General features: G+C 50.0%; 1 protein-coding gene and 1 long non-coding RNA gene across 4 annotated transcripts in view; one reads left to right on the top strand and one right to left on the bottom strand.

Moving 5' to 3' along the window:
• Nucleotides 1–14923, top strand: part of LOC138261339 (uncharacterized) — a 238584-nt gene that overhangs the window by 25500 nt on the left and 198161 nt on the right. The gene's annotated exons all lie outside the window — the stretch shown is intronic.
• AR (androgen receptor) overlaps nt 1–14923 on the bottom strand; it is a 351022-nt gene that overhangs the window by 313272 nt on the left and 22827 nt on the right. The window lies entirely within an intron of this gene.

Raw genomic sequence — 14923 nt, 5'->3', positions numbered from 1 at the left:
CAACGGGCTTTGCAGGATTAGTGTCAACCTTTTTGACACGAATACTGCAAAGCTCTGAACTAGCGTCAAAGAGTTTGATGCTAGTTCCCTAAACTACCGCCATGGTGCGCCGTATCTTAGATACGGCGCACACATGGCGTTAGGGAGCGCTAAGGGGTGCAAATAATGTGGCTCTGCACTGGGTGCAGCGCCACTTTTTTAAAAAATCAGCCCAAAGTGTTAATCAGCTTCACTGAGAACTAGATTTGATTGCTCCTGATGTAGAGGCATGTGCATCTTCAACACAAAACATAAATGCTTTTTACAGTTATCCAGATGAGGTGATCGTATTAATGATTGTTCTGAAGGTGCAGTGCGACTGGCATCATTCTGAGCTGGTTTATTACATGAACTGAAAGTGCCCCTCGTTCTCTTCTCTGGCTGCTGAATTTGAAAGCACCCGGCAGGGGTGGACCAAAACGCCTGAGAAGGCCCACACTGGATGTAGCTGCACACTGTAAATAAGGTGGGATGGGGATGCCTTTCAGGGGCCATCCTTTCTTCACAAGGTGAAATGTGGGAGGCCTTTTAACTTTACATATGGTAACAAAGAGAGACGTGAAGACCTGCTGCGAACTGGCCCTAAATCCCAATGGAAGCCTCTTAACCATGAATGCAGCCGAGCCATTGACCCCGTAGGGTTAACAAGTGGTGTACCCCTGGAAACTGACTATCATATCAGCATTATTAATTACTTTAGTGCCAGTTCATACATCCAATACATGCAAAATGTATTATTAATAAAATAGATTAACTCGTTATACAACATGAAGGCCAAACACAATATGTTAATATTTCCTGATTTTGTAATATTTTCAGGCAGATTCTTAATGCCATACTCCTATATGCTTGCATTTGGCTGGATATTTATACATTTGTGAGTGCACACACAGAAAGAAACAAGCAGAGTGTGCACACAAAACATTCCACAAATTTCCTTTAAAATACCTCCTGAGTGACTGGGATTTTCTCCTCTATCACTCGCTTTTCTCTCACTCACAGACACGAACACACAAGCAGGCAAACACCCAGACACAAGCAGCCACTCAGGTGGATTAAAGCCATTTTACACCCCTAATCTCCTGTAGCTTTCTTAATTGGCGCTGTCAGCGGGATGCCGGGATTCCAGTGTGTGCACAAATGCACACAATAGTGTGAATGTCATTGACAGCACAGGGCCTGAATGGACCCTGCTCTGTCAAACACACTGTGATAGTGAACCCTTAGGCAATATGCAAATAAACCTCTGCTGAATAGTTCAGCAGTGTCTCAGCTTGGGCTACAGATGTGCTTTGGTTGTCAGACAGCCTCGTGTTTAACAGCACTAAAAACAATGAGCCTCTGCCACGCAGGTGTACCGGTACTCTCTTTGGGCAGCAGAGAAGTGCTGGTACTCAAAGTGAGAGAAAAAAGAAGTGCCGGTACTCAGTACCGGTGAGTACCGGCCCATTTAAAGCACTGACTCTCCTGGCCATCCAAGAGCTCCTTTGGACACAGTCTGGTGGTGTCTCTGGGCACAGGCTCCAGTGCCTCAGAAGGAGACCCTCGTGCAGTCTGTACCCTGACTCCTGACTGGCACTCTACTGGCCATGCAAGAGCTCCTATGGACACAGTCTGGTGGTGTCTCTGGGCACAGGCTCCAGTGCCTCAGAAGGAGACCCTCGTGCAGTCTGTACCCTGACTCCTGACTGGCACTCTACTGGCCATGCAAGAGCTCCTATGGACACAGTCTGGTGGTGTCTCGGCGCACGTGCTCTAGTGCCGGAGAGGGAGACGCTTGTACAGTCTTCACCTGGACTCCTGACCAGCACTCTACTGGCCATTCAAGAGCTCCTATGGACACAGTCTGGTGGTGTCTCGGCGCACGTGCTCTGGTGCCGTAGAGGGAGACCTTCTTGCAGTCTGCACATGGACTCCTGACCAGCACTCTACTGGCCAAGAGCTCCTATGGACACAGTCTGGTGGTGTCTCGGCGCACGTGCTCTGGTGCCGGAGAGGGAGACCTTCTTGCAGTCTGCACATGGACTCCTGACCAGCACTCTACTGGCCAAGAGCTCCTATGGACACAGTCTGGTGGTGTCTCGGCGCACGCGCTCTAGAGCCGGAGAGGGAGACGCTCGTGCAGTCTGCACCTGGACTCCTGACCAGCACTCTACTGGCCAAGAGCTCCTATGGACACAGTCTGGTGGTGTCTCGGCGCACGCGCTCCAGTGCCAGAGAGGGAGACACTCGTGCAGTCTGCACCTGGACTCCTGACCAGCACTCTCCTGGCCATCCAAGAGCTCCTATGGACACAGTGTGGTGGTGTCTCGGGGCACGCGCTCCAGTGCCAGAGAGGGAGACACTTGGGCAGTCTGCACCTGGACTCCTGACCAGCACTCTACTGGCCAAGAGCTCCTATGGACACAGTCTGGTGGTGTCTCGGGGCACGCGCTCCAGTGCCAGAGAGGGAGACACTCGTGCAGTCTGCACCTGGACTCCTGACCAGCACTCTACTGGCCAAGAGCTCCTATGGACACAGTCTGGTGGTGTCTCGGTGCACGTGCTCTGGTGCCAGAGAGGGAGACCTTTGTGCAGTCTGCACCTGGACTCTTGACCAGCACTCTACTGGCCATCCAAGAGCTCCTATGGACACAGTCTGGTGGCGTCTTGGCGCACGTGCTCTAGTGCCGGAGAGGGAGACGCTTGTACAGTCTGCACCTGGACTCCTGACCAGCACTCTACTGGCCATCCAAGATCTCCTATGGGCACAGTCTGGTGGTGTCTCGGCGCACGTGCTCTGGTGCCGGAGAGGGAGACCTTCTTGCAGTCTGCACATGGACTCCTGACCAGCACTCTACTGGCCAAGAGCTCCTTTGGACACAGTCTGGTGGTGTCTCGGCGCACGCGCTCTAGTGCCAGAGAGGGAGACACTCGTGCAGTCTGCACCTGGACTCCTGACCAGCACTCTACTGGCCATCCAAGAGCTCCTATGGACACAGTGTGGTGGTGTCTCGGTGCACGTGCTCTGGTGCCAGAGAGGGAGACACTCGTGCAGTCTGCACCTGGACTCCTGACCAGCACTCTACTGGCCAAGAGCTCCTATGGACACAGTGTGGTGGTGTCTCAGGGCACGCGCTCCAGTGCCAGAGAGGGAGACACTCGTGCAGTCTGCACCTGGACTCCTGACCAGCACTCTACTGGCCAAGAGCTCCTATGGGCACAGCCTGGTGGTGTCTCGGCGCACGTGCTCCGGTGCCGGAGAGGGAGACACTTGTGCAGTCTGCACCTGGACTCCTGACCAGCACTCTACTGGCCAAGAGCTCCTATGGACACAGTCTGGTGGTGTCTCGGCGCACGTGCTCTGGTGCCAGAGAGGGAGACCTTTGTGCAGTCTGCACCTGGACTCCTGACCAGCACTCTACTGGCCAAGAGCTCCTATGGACACAGTCTGGTGGTGTCTCGGCGCACGTGCTCTGGTGCCAGAGAGGGAGACCTTTGTGCAGTCTGCACCTGGACTCCTGACCAGCACTCTACTGGCCAAGAGCTCCTGTGGACACAGTCTGGTGGTGTCTCGGCGCACGCGCTCTAGAGCCGGAGAGGGAGACGCTCGTGCAGTCTGCACCTGGACTCCTGACCAGCACTCTACTGGCCAAGAGCTCCTATGGACACAGTGTGGTGGTGTCTCGGCGCACGCGCTCCAGTGCCAGAGAGAGAGACACTTGTGCAGTCTGCACCTGGACTCCTGACCAGCACTCTCCTGGCCATCCAAGAGCTCCTATGAACACAGTGTGGTGGTGTCTCGGTGCACGTGCTCTGGTGCCAGAGAGGGAGACCTTTGTGCAGTCTGCACCTGGACTCCTGACCAGCACTCTACTGGCCATCCAAGAGCTCCTATGGACACAGTCTGGGAGAACGTTATGCCTTTGCATTTTTGGGCTAACAAAGGGATTTGAATTGGATGAAGTTTGGAAGGAGTAGCCAGAGAAGGTTCAAAATGGTAGGGGTGACGCGATCATACTTTTGTTCACCGGAGACAGATACAGCTAGTTTCTTGAAGACAGCCTCGACAGGGAGAAGGGTGGTATACAAACCGAATATTGAGTTTTATATTTCACGCTAGAAAAATATTCTAGCTACAATATCCACTGCAAAAATATTGTCAAGTTTATAAGTAAATACCTAGGTATATAGGTAAGCATAGTTTTATTATATTTAACACTACATATTTGTATTTTAACAAATATACATATGTAAATGTATTATATATATATATATATATATATATATATATACACACACACATATATATCAACATATGAAATATATATGCAAGCACGCAGAGTGGAATATGCTGTGCCTATGGCTGAGTGATATACATCTGTAAATACGTATATGTACACACACAAACACACATATACACATATATGAAGTATATTTGCAAATACGCGGAGTAGAATATGCTGTGCCTATAGCTGAGTGATTTACATTTGTAAATACATATATGTACACACACATATATGAAGTATATTTGCAAATACGCAGAGTGGAATATGCTGTGTGGTGAGTGGCCATGCAAGTGAGTGATGAGGCCCTTCCCCTCCATCAACAATGATAATAAATAGCTTAATACACTCTGTGCATCTGCAAATACGGTTTGTGCCACAGCATTTTTCCATGTGTATTTGCTTTAATAAACGTAGTTAGCCAAAATGAGGATATAAGGAGTTAAATGTGTGCATCAAGTTTGAAATCATACTCAAGGTATGATGAGTATCATTCATGTGTAAAGTAATTGTTACATGCAATTTGTGATGCAGTAAACAGTGCAGTGAAAACCAACTGTTTAATACACTGAATAAACAGAAGTACTCATACTCAGAAGAGACTCCTCTTACTGGGCCTTGACCTGGTGGCCCCAAGAGCCAGGGCCGACACCGAGCCCATCCTTCTCGGCCAGGAACCTAACCTAGGGATCATGACTGACAATCAAATTTCAATGTCCAACCAAGACTGCATGGTCGCATCCGCCCGCTTCAATACCGTCAAGCTCCTCAAAGCCTTGAGATGGCGTCTGCTGGACACCAGAAGATCCATCACTCAAGATTACCAGAGACTGTGCAGTGTTAACGCTCTTTATGTCAGCATCACCACTCAATTCACCAATTCATACCAAATGTAGCAGCTAGACTCAAACTGCTTCTCAGAACTCACATATCCAAACACCTCAAGAACTTTCACTGGCTCCCTGTCCGCAAGCACACGCCCCTCATGTTCCTCACACAGAACTACAAAATACTACTGATTCAAGGCTCAAAGGACCTCAACGGCTGCATCCAGATCCACACACCCACCTCTGCTCGGCTAGCCACCACCTCGCCATGTCTCCCCAGATCTGCTGAGTCAGAGCAGGGACAATGCTTTTCCCTACCTGACTCCCAAATCCTGGAACAACTTCTCCTTCCACATCACAGCTGTCAGATCAATCACAGAATTCTGAAACTGAAAACACAGATCTTAACTGGCTAAAGTCTGGCCTGCACCACCCCTCTTAAGTGCCAGGATACCCTTCCGGGTGATGTGCACACCGTACAATCAAACATAACATATTCAACACGTGATGTTAGCGTGTACCCAGTTAACCGCCATTCTGTTCACAAATGCAAGGATTTTTCTGTGCTGTTCTTCAGGGTCCCTCCTCTTTAACATTGACACCCAGCTCTTGATCACTCATACTAACACATATTGCTGCTCCGCTCTTATGGAGATGATACCCAGATCATCCTTCAACTAGACCAACATTCACCAAGGTAAACCATGCACTTGCCTAATAGCCTTATTGCTGTCCAGCACTGGATGTCACTGATTCTTTTAGGACTAACCATCAGCAAGACTGAACTGTTAGAGCTGGTAAGAACCAGATAGATGGGATAGTGTTCTATGGCCAACAGTGTACCACTGACGGTTACCTTAGTAAATCATTTGGAGTCCTTCGTGATCCTCAGTTAGCTATGATGCATCAGATTAAAGATGGTGGCGTCTTCTTTTTTGAACTTAAACTCTTAAGAGCCCTTAGGTTTTGCTCCAAAAACCTGAATAGCCTCCTATGCACTTTCTAGACTGGACTATTGCAATCTCTTATACCTTGGATGACTCCAGGATGTAGCCTTGTCTCCATTATCAGCTTGGAACTGTGCTGTGTGAGAGGTCTTTGGTTTGAGTAAAGGTGACCACGTTACCTCGGCTCAGGTTTGCCTGCCCTACCTGTGAAGCAGGCGATTATGTTAAATACGGTACTGTGCCTTAGGTACAGGGTGCTTACGGACTGGGAAGATTCGAGATGCATCTTGCTTCACTCTGTACAATTCTGCCAAAGGTTCACCTTCTTGCAGATCCTTGCTCTACGTTTTAACAGAGCTAGGGCGAGTGATAGATCTCTCTGTGTTTGTGGCCGCTCGTGCTCGAATGCATTGTCTTCGGGCTTGAAAACCATTTTAGAAGACCTCCTTTTCTGTCTGCCGTTTGGTCCCAATCCTCCTCTTTTCAGTTTTTTGTTTGTTGATTTTAGTGCCATGTTGCCCTAAAGATTAATGTTTGAGCTCTACAAGTTACTGTCCATTGCAACTTGTCTTTATGAGGTCACATACTCTGGAGATTATGCAGAAATCCTGCACCAAAGGATTTTGTACAATTCTTCGCTCCAAAGCTCATGTGCTAAAGTACAGGGTATCTAATCATGACATCATAATGTCATGAAATCATGGACTGAAAGTGAACTCTAGGGCATCATGTGCTAAATACAAGGTCATGTTCTCCTGACTTGATTACATTTTGAGATCATGTGCAAAAAGAGAGACTACTGTAGATGATGTGTTGAAATGGAGGTCATCTACTCCTGAGAACATGCAGTCATACGACCATGACATCATGTGCTAAAAGAAAGAGTATTGTAGATCATGTGCTGAAATAGAGATCATGTACTCTTGGGACCATGCAGTCGTACGACCAGACCTTCATGTGCCAAAAAAGATGACCATTTCATCATGTGTCAAAAGAGAGACTACTGCAGATCGTGTGCTGAAATGGAGGTCATGTACTCGTGAGATCATGCAATCATACGACATTGACATCATATGCCGAAAAGATGACCATGACATCATGTGCTAAAAGAGAGACTACTGCAGATCATGTGCTGAAATGGAGGTCATATCCTCCTAAGATCATGCAATCATACGACCATGACTTCATGTGCCAAAAAGATGACGGTCAGCGTGCCTCCTGTACTACAAAGCTTCTGTGCTAAAAAGAAAGCAACGGGCACATGAGTTTATGCAGTCATGAGATTATTTTATTATTCTTATTTTATTTAGACTATTTGTTAAGCACAAAAGTAGCCTCGGGAAAGTTGAGCAAAGGAGGGACAAATATAAGTGTTTAACTGACAATAAAAAAAATTTGCAAAGGCTACAAGCGCTTTCAGGTTTGCAGTTGGGTAAAACTGGAAGAGCATTTTGATAATTTGGCGAAAGATCTTGGGACATATGTATCATGCATTTTTGCGATCGCAAACTGCAAAAACGCATTCTGGTAGGTATGAATTCTAATTTGCAAATCGGTACCATGTTACTGAATCGCAATTAGGAATTGTGAATACATACGGAGTCAGTAATAGGAAGGGGCGTGTTCAGGGTTTCCCTTGCCAATACCAAATCACAACGATATGTAGGAATGTTTTGCGACCAAAATGCAGTCACAAAACATTTGAATTTTACCACCTACTTCAAGTAGATGGTAACCCACTTGCATACAGGAAGGGCATCCCCTCCCCTTGTGAATGGTAGCAAAAACATTTTTTAAGAGCAGGCTGTGGTTCCCCGGACCACTGACTGCTCTTAAAAAATGAAAAGAAAACTTTTCAATTTACGTTTTCAAACACATCCCATTTTCCTTTAAGGAAAATGGGCTGCATTAAAAAAAAAAAAAAAAAAAAAAAAATTGCTTTAGGTTTACCCAGCAGGCCACCATCCCTGTGATTTTAGCGTTTTCTAATGGGTTGCAAATTGGGACCTGCCTCATTAATATTAATTGAAATAGAGATTACCTAATTGCGATTTGCAGAAAAACGCTATTAGGTAACCGCTATTAAATAATTATACATCTGGCCCCTTGTGCCGGAAGATAACGCTTTGGTGTAAGCATCAGTCGTATTTTGGAAGTGAAGTTACAATGACAAAATAATGTTGTTAGTTTGTTAAACGAGAAGATTGTGTGCTGAACAGTAGGCATGTACTCCTACAGTGGTGTAGCGATGTGACTTTTTGTCAGAGGTGTTCTCATCTGGGACTTGGCGGGGGATCGATGGTTTCCTGATGCAGCAATGTGAAGAAAAAAACTTCAAAGACTGAATGGGGGAAAAGATTATTACCTCCCGTCCCTCCCTCGCCTTCCTTCTTAATCGGAGGCCCCTTGCCTCCAACAGACCCCTCCTGCCTCTAAATAAAAACTCCCCCTACACCCCATCTTGCCCTGTTCTTTGTCTCCCCATAGACGTACCTTCTTTCTCCCTCCACGGCGTGGCCTGGGGGGCTTCGTGGTTTGAATCCCCGCCGTGAGCGGAGCTGTGGGCAGCGGTTTCACAGCTGGGGGCGTTTCCTGCTTTATGCGTGGCTGCGGACAAAGCACTGCCTGCAGTCACCGTGCCGGAGTCCGGCGGTCCTGCTGTGGCTAGGGCTACACTGCTGGGTCAGCGCCTTGGTGAGTCTCGACATGTATCGGAGGCGAGGTGACTGGGTGATAGGAACGGGTTTGTGCCCGGTTTTCTTTCTATGTTATGGAAAGTGAAGGCCTCATGAACAACTTTTTGCACTGTCTCTCGGTTGGCTGAAGGTTCAGATCCATGTATCGCTGGACAGTGTGTTTGTTTTCTCCCATGGTGGACTGTGTTTGAGTTCCTTTGTGAGAGTTTCTCTTCCGTCCTTTCGCCCAGCATCAGACTTGTGCCTACAGTGCCACATAGCTCTTAGCTTTGCCTATGGTGGTTGGCAGTTTCCTTACAGGTGGCCTGGTTGGTTTTGTGGCCTTTGGACAGGGCTCTGGGGGCATCTGTGGCCTGATGGTTCAGGTTCCAGACCCTCGCATTGCAGATTGGTGTCCCTGTCTAACCTCACACTGTATGTCGTGGGTTCTCTTCCAGGTGTATCTGTGGTCATTTCCCTTCTTTGCGGTGTGTCAGTTATCTGTTCCTTGCTTGTCAGTGGCATGTCCTGGCACCTGCGTCTGGTTCATCAGATGTTCCTCTTCCCCGCGATCACTGCTCAGGACACTCTGTGCTTTAGTCGAGTGTGCCTCTTCTGTCTGGTCCTGGTTGCGGTAGCTAGAGTCATTGGGTAAAGCCTACTTGTCCTGTTGTAACGGCCCTGCCTACGACGGTGTGTCTGTATATGGTTCTTCGGCCTCCATTTTGGGCGCCCCCTTCTTATTTTGGAGCTCTGCTTTCTAGCTGCCGGGCACTTTCCGGTTCCTGGTTCTGATAATAGGGCAGGTTGTTGCTATGCTTCCTATCCCTCGCTTTCTATGGTCCTTGTGTCCTTCTTTGGGGACGGTGGCCAATTGCTCCTCCTCCTACTAATAATCTGGATTCTATTTTGTCTCCCCTGCGTGGCTTGGTGGCCCTTACTCCGGTAGATGTGCCCTGTCTGCTGCCACGGTTGTGCCTCTGGCTTCAGGGGAGTGTACAGCTGGGACATTGGTTGGGTCAGCTGGTCTTTTCTCAGCATCTTAGCCGTGCTCCTTGGTGCCCGTCTTGGATACTCTGGCTGTGACCACTGGGGTGGCTGTTGTATGCTCTGCTCTGTTTGGCTGCTATAGAGCGGTGGGCGGGGTAGTTTGCAGCCGTTTCGTTGGACTTCTCTGTTTTTCCCTGGTGCTCTGGCTACGGACAGGGAGTGCTTTTTTGGCTTGATGGTCGACAGCCCCTAAGGGATGCTGCCTTGCTGTCTATCCCATTTGTGGGTCGGGCGCTCTTTGGTGGGCGGTTCCCTGCCCTGTATTCCGGGTCCTTTCCTGCATGGCTGCGTGGCTTGCCCTTTAGGAGCAGTCATCAGGGCTGTCAGTCATCTGTCAATTACTGTCAATCATCGGAGGAGGGGTGTTGTGGGTTCTTGGGGGCGGGTGGGGGGAGATTCTCTCTTGCTGCTGAAGCCGGTACCAAGACTAGATCCAGAAAGGGAAATAGGCCTCTGATGCTGAAGCCATCTTACACAGGACCCGAACGGATGCCCCCCTCCCCCACCCCACAGGAGGCAATATCTGACCATGTACCAGCACTGAAGCCATCTTACACATGGACCCGAACTGATGCCCGCTGAGGAGGGAACCTCAGACCATGCACCGCAGGAGGAGGGATCCTCAGACCATGCACCGCAGGAGGGAACCTCAGACCATGCACCGCAGGAGGGAACCTCAGACCATGTGCAGCAGAACTGAAGCCATCTTACACAGGACCCGAACTGATGCCCGCAGAGGAGGGAACCACTGACCATGCACCGCAGCACTGAAGCCATCTTACACATGGACCCGAACTGATGCCCGCTGAGGAGGGAACCTCAGACCATGCACCGCAGGAGGAGGGATTCTCAGACCATGCACCGCAGGAGGGAACCTCAGACCATGTGCAGCAGAACTGAAGCCATCTTACACAGGACCCGAACTGATGCCCGCAGAGGAGGGAACCACTGACCATGCACCGCAGCACTGAAGCCATCTTACACAGGACCCGAACTGATGCCCGCAGAGGAGGGAACCACTGACCATGCACCGCAGCACTGAAGCCATCTTACACATGGACCCGAACTGATGCCCGCTGAGGAGGGAACCACTGACCATGCACCGCAGGAGGAGGGATCCTCAGACCATGCACCGCAGGAGGGAACCTCAGACCATGTGCAGCAGAACTGAAGCCATCTTACACAGGACCCGAACTGATGCCCGCTGAGGAGGGAACCACTGACCATGCACCGCAGCACTGAAGCCATCTTACACATGGACCCGAACTGATGCCCGCTGAGGAGGGAACCTCAGACCATGCACCGCAGGAGGGAACCTCAGACCATGCACCGCAGGAGGGAACCTCAGACCATGCACCGCAGCACTGAAGCCATCAGGAACAGGCGCTGAACTCAAGACCTCCCGCCCGAAGAAGGAATGTCGCACCATGTACCAGAGCACTGGTGGTGCTTTAAATGAGCAGGTACTATCCGCACTGAGTACCTGCACCTCGAAATTTCAACTTAAAGCACTGAGTGCTGAAGGAGCACGTGCGCCCGCCACGACTTCGAAGCGCCTCCAGAAACAGACCGAAGGGAAAGCAACCCCGTCTTCGGCTCCAGATAATGGTAAATAATGTAACGAAGCACAGCAAACACTCTGTAAAAAATAAACAACTGATCAACAACCATCCTGAAATTAATTGTAATAGTATCTTGTAGTTACAAATGTAGAAATACCGCAGTGGAGAGAAGTATCAGGTTTGCTTGGTGCTCACATGTTCGGGAGGCGAACAGACAGAGCACACGTGTGTCTGAAGGGCAGAGACCACATGGATGCCCAAATCGGGTGTCTATCAGAGCACACATGGATGTCTGATTCTCTTCTTGGGCGAGCAGAGCACACATGGACGTCTGACGAGCAGAGCACTCACAGATGTCTGATCCTCTTCGGAGACAAGCAGAACACTCACTTTCAGAAGTCTAGCACAGTACCCATAGGTGTCTGATTCTCTTCGGGAGTCTAGCAGAGAGCACATGGGTGTCTGATTCTATTCGGGACTCTAGCAGAACAGAGTCTAGCAGAGCACACATGGCTGTCTGATTTTCTTCAGGAGACTAGCAGAGTACACATGGATGTCTGATTCTCTTCGGGACTCTAGCAGAGCCCACATGGCTGTCTGATTCTCTTCGAGAGTCTAGCAGACCGCACGTGTATGTCTGATTCTCTTTGGGTGCCTAGAAGAGCACACATATATGTCTAATTCTATTCGGATGCCTAGCAGAGCACACGTAGATGTCTGATTCTCTTCGGGACTCTAGCAGATCACAGTCAAGCACAGCATACGTGGCTGTCTGATTCTCTTCGGGGGTCTAGAAGAACACACATGGGTGTCTGATTCTCTACGGGAGCCTAGCAGAGCACTCATGGATGTCTGATTCTCTCCGGGAGTCTAGCAGAACACACATGGATGTCTGATTCTCTACGGAAGCCTAGCAGAGCACACTTGGGTGTTGTCTGATTCTCTTCGAGAGTCTGGCAGATCACATGTGTATGTCTGATTTTCTATGGGTGCCTAGCATACCACACGTGTATGGCTGATTCTCTTTGGGTGCCTAGCAGAGCACACATAGATGTCGGATTCTCCTCGGGTGCCTAGCAGAGCACACATGGATGTACGATTCTCTTTGAGAGTCTAGCAGAGCACACATGGACGTCTGATTCATTTCAGGAGTCTAACAGACCACACATGGATGTCTGATTCTCTTCCGGAGCCTAGCAGAGCACGCCTGGGTGTTGTCTGATTCTCTTCGAGAGTTTACCGGACCACACGTGTATGTCTGATTCTCTTTGGGAGGCAAGAAGAGCACACATGGATGTCTGATTCTCTTCAGAAGTCTAGTACAGCACACACGGATGTCTGATTCTCTTCAGGAATATAGCAGAGCACACATGGATGTCTGATTCTCTTCGGGAGCCTAGCACAGCACACAGGGATGCCCGATTCTCTTACGGAGGCGAGCTGAGCCCACATGGATGCCCGAATCTCAAGGAGGTGGGCAGAGCACACTTAGATGTCTGGTTCACTTGGAAAGATAGGCAGAGCACACAGGATGTCTTCTTCATTCGAGTACGCAATGGAGTACACCTTGATGTCTGATTCTGTTGGGCATGTGAGCAAAGCACCCATGTGATTAATTGCCAGATAACACAGGGATGTCTGATTTTCTTACGCAGACGCGTTCACCACACGTGGATGTCTGATTCTCAGGGAGGTGAGCAGAGCATGCGCCGATGTCTGGTTCTCTTGGTCAGGTCACAGGTGAGAAAAGCACCAAATGTGTCACTTATGTAAGCAAATAGAGCACACAGGGATGTCTGATTCTGTTGGGCATCTGAGCAGAGCACACGAGGATGTCTGATCCTCTTCTGATGTGAGCAGAGCACACCTGGAGGCGAGTGCAGCACACAGGGATGTCTGATTCTGTTTGTCATGTGAGCAGAGTACACATGAATAGATACTTGATATGCAGAGTACGCATGGATGGATGCCTGATGAGCAGAGCACACATAGATGATGAGCAGAGCTCACATGGATGGATGTCTGATGAGCAGAGCTCACATGGATGGATGCCGGGCACACATGGATGGATGCCTGGTGAGCAGTGCACACATGGATGGATGCCTGGTGAGTAGTGCACACATGGATGGATGTCTGATGAGAAGAGCTCACATGGATGGTGAACAGAGCACACATGGATGATGAGCAGAGCTCACATGGATGGATGTCTGATGAGCAGAGCACACATGGATTTCTGAATTTATTACAAAGGCGAGTACAGCGAATAGGGCTGTCTGATTCTCTCTCGGTGCCTCGTAGAGCACATAAGGATGACTGATTCTGCTATGGAGGGAAATGCAGCCCACGTGGATGTCCGATTCACAGGGCACACGTTGATGTCTGGTTCTCTTGGGCAGGTGAGAAGAGCACCAAGGAATTCTTATTCACTCAAGTAAGCAAATAGATCCCACATGGATGCCTGATTCTGTTGGACATATGAGCAGCGCACACAACGGTGTCTGATCCTCTTTGGATGCGAGCAGAGCACCCCTGGAGGCGAGGGCAGCACACATGGATGTCTGACTCTGCTGGGCATGTGAGCAGCGCACACAACGGTGTCTGATCCTCTTTGGATGCGAGCAGAGCACACCTGGAGGCGAGGGCAGCACACATGGATGTCTGACTCTGCTGGGCATGTGAGCAGCGCACACAAGGGTGCCTGATCCTCTTTGGATGCGAGCAGAGCACCCCTGGAGGCGAGGGCAGCACACATGGATGTCTGACTCTGCTGGGCATGTGAGCAGCGCACACAAGGGTGCCTGGTCCTCTTTGGATGCGAGCAGAGCACCCATGGAGGCGAGGGCAGCACACAGGGATGTCTGACTCTGTTGGGCATGTGAGCAGCGCACACAAGGGTGCCTGGTCCTCTTTGGATGCGAGCAGAGCACCCCTGGAGGCGAGGGAAGCACACAGGGATGTCTGACTCTGTTGGGCATGTGAGCAGCGCACACAAGGGTGCCTGATCCTCTTTGGATGCGAGCAGAGCACACCTGTGGGCGAGGGCAGCACACAGGGATGTCTGATTCTGTTGGGAATGTGAGCAGCGCACACAAGGGTGCCTGGTCCTCTTTGGATGCGAGCAGAGCACACCTGTGGGCGAGGGCAGCACACAGGGATGTTTGACTCTGTTGGGCATGTGAGCAGCGCACACAAGGGTGCCTGATCCTCTTTGGATGCGAGCAGAGCACACCTGTGGGCGAGGGCAGCACACAGGGATGTCTGACTCTGTTGGGCATGTGAGCAGCGCACACAAGGGAGCCTGGGCCTCTTTGGATGCGAGCAGAGCACACCTGTAGGCGAGGGCAGCACACAGGGATGTCTGATTCTGTTGGGCATGTAAGCAGAGCATACATAGATGGGTAGCTGATGAACAGAGCCCACAAGGATGTCTCATTCTCTTAGACGGGCGAATGAATGTCTGATCCACGCTCTCTCCTAGCTCTGTGCTGTGAAACAGCTAGGTCCAGGTCTCAGCCATGACCTCCAGGAGTCGGCCCTACGTGGTAGGAAGATAACACA

The sequence above is a fragment of the Pleurodeles waltl genome, chromosome 2_1 (genome assembly GCF_031143425.1).
Source record: "Pleurodeles waltl isolate 20211129_DDA chromosome 2_1, aPleWal1.hap1.20221129, whole genome shotgun sequence".
In the NCBI taxonomy this organism is placed as follows: Eukaryota; Metazoa; Chordata; class Amphibia; order Caudata; family Salamandridae; genus Pleurodeles; species Pleurodeles waltl.
This window is presented reverse-complemented; position numbering and strand designations above follow the sequence as displayed.